This window comes from Salmo salar, chromosome ssa19 (genome assembly GCF_905237065.1).
Source record: "Salmo salar chromosome ssa19, Ssal_v3.1, whole genome shotgun sequence".
Taxonomy (NCBI): domain Eukaryota; kingdom Metazoa; phylum Chordata; class Actinopteri; order Salmoniformes; family Salmonidae; genus Salmo; species Salmo salar.
The window spans coordinates 47,777,763-47,780,518 of record NC_059460.1 but is presented as its reverse complement, the minus strand read 5'-3'; positions in this window follow the sequence as shown (position 1 = coordinate 47,780,518).

Genomic DNA, 2,756 nt, shown 5'->3' with positions numbered 1-2,756 from the left:
CTATTCAGTCTATGCAGTCATTCTCAGCTCCCCTCAGCAGGAATTACTCTGAAACCCCAAACTAGAAAACAACAAACTCATCTAATTACTCTTCTGTTAGCCTCCTAATATGGGCCGACTCTGAACGTTAGCCTGCTAGCCTGTTCCTCTTTGGGTCTATAAAGGAGAAAGTACATTAGCTAGCCTGGTTTAGCCCCTAACCACCCTGCTTTACCTGCCCCAATCAGAGGGGCTCTGGAACCTTCAAATTGACAGATCCAAAGGGGGAGGGGGTTAACGATTAGCCACGCCTCTTCCTCTTTCTTAATAGACATTTCCTGTCAGATGATGGCACACCACACCTGGCTGTGCTGTTTCCATGGCAACCTCTGGACTAGTGCATATGTGCCCACATAGCTACCTATAGACTGAACTCTAATAATAACTAAAGTCATGTACAGAAACACTATATATGAAACCTGTATGTTATTAAGACCTTATGGAATATTAATAATGATAATAATGAAGATATTGATCATTTAGTGGTACCTACTGGTTCTGGAGTGAGTGACCTTCACAAGTGTCTAGCTGGAGGTCACCTGACTGACAGTTGTAGCTGCCAACGCTGCGCTCTCATTTCTACCCGGAGAAACTACCGGACTAGCGCTTCATTTTCTTTTAGTTTTTTTTTTTTACAGATAACGGTAGCTAAATGGAACAAACTTTTGCACACCTAAAGTAATGTGATAAAGAGCTATGATAGAGGGAGGGTAAGGGAACTATGATAGAGGGAGGGTAAGGGAACTATGATAGAGGGAGGGTAAGGGAACTATGATAGAGGGAGGGTAAGGGAACTATGATAGAGGGAGGGTAAGGGAACTATGATAGAGGGAGGGTAAGGGAACTATGATAGAGGGAGGGTAAGGGAACTATGATAGAGGGAGGGTAAGGGAACTATGATAGAGGGAGGGTAAGGGAACTATGATAGAGGGAGGGTAAGGGAATTATGATAGAGGGAGGGTAAGGGAACTATGATAGAGGGAGGGTAAGGGAACTATGATAGAGGGAGGGTAAGGGAACTATGATAGAGGGAGGGTAAGGGAACTATGATAGAGGGAGGGTAAGGGAACTATGATAGAGGGAGGGTAAGGGAACTATGATAGAGGGAGGGTAAGGGAACTATGATAGAGGGAGGGTAAGGGAACTATGATAGAGGAAGGGTAAGGGAACTATGATAAAGGGAGGGTAAGGGAACTATGATAGAGGGAGGGTAAGGGAATTATGATAGAGGGAGGGTAAGGGAACTATGATAGAGGGAGGGTAAGGGAATTATGATAGAGGGAGGGTAAGGGAACTATGATAGAGGGAGGGTAAGGGAATTATGATAGAGGGAGGGTAAGGGAACTATGATAAAGGGAGGGTAAGGGAACTATGATAGAGGGAGGGTAAGGGAACTATGATAGAGGGAGGGTAAGGGAACTATGATAGAGGGAGGGTAAGGGAACTATGATAGAGGGAGGGTAAGGGAACTATGATAAAGGGAGGGTAAGGGAACTATGATAGAGGGAGGGTAAGGGAACTATGATAAAGGGAGGGTAAGGGAACTATGATAGAGGGAGGGTAAGGGAACTATGATAGAGGGAGGGTAAGGGAACTATGATAGAGGGAGGGTAAGGGAACTATGATAGAGGGAGGGTAAGGGAACTATGATAGAGGGAGGGTAAGGGAACTATGATAGAGGGAGGGTAAGGGAACTATGATAGAGGAAGGGTAACGGAACTATGATAGAGGGAGGGTAACGGAACTATGATAGAGGGAGGGTAAGGGAACTATGATAGAGGGAGGGTAAGGGAACTCAAGTGTACTTTGGGAAGTGTATTTGCTGAAGGGTACTTTTTGAAGTGTACTTAAAGGGTAAATGTTTAGTTGAGGCCTCAGGTTAACATGATTGGTTCTTAGTTACTGAATCTTCCTTTGGACCTTTGTCCAGCTCTGACTCTGATGTTACTCAGATATGAATGGTGAAACACTATATTATAAATATACTTTATATATGGTATGTACTGTATGTACTAGAGATATATTTTAGGCTATGCCGTGATATATTTTATTAATGGGAATTGTCTCTCATCCTTCAGTTATAACATAGTTAGAAAAAAGTTAAGTAAGTAACACATTTCATTTCTCTGATGTAGACTTAACTGAAATATACTGACATGTCTTGAAATTTTACGATATGTTTTAACCTACTGAACATGTTATGTCATAATATGTACATAGCATGTCTATGTACATACACAATATGTACAAAGATATAATACATTATAACTAATCCCTATTTGGAGACTAGTGGCCAGTGCAGAACGAGATCGAGACAGAACTGGTAAATTATTGTTGTATCTAAACCAAAGGTTGGCACTTAGACAAAGATCTCCGTCTTTAACATTGTCATTTTATTTATTTAAATGTATCTGTTTGTTTTGTTATTGTTATTTGTGTTGTGGACGTGGGAGACTGTAGCCAACTGTAGCGCATGAGTCCGCTATGCAAATTAACCTTCCCTCCTGACCCATGACCTCTGAACTGACAGACCGGAAACAGGAAGTGGATACGCTCACGAACGGACACTTTTATACAAAATGAAGTACAGAAGATACATGATTAAATGCTGCTGTTGAACTCTGTAGTAAGTCATAGGCTCGATCCCAAATGCCACCATATTCCTTACATAGTACACACCACTTTTGGCCAGAGCCCGAAATAGGGAATAGTGGGTG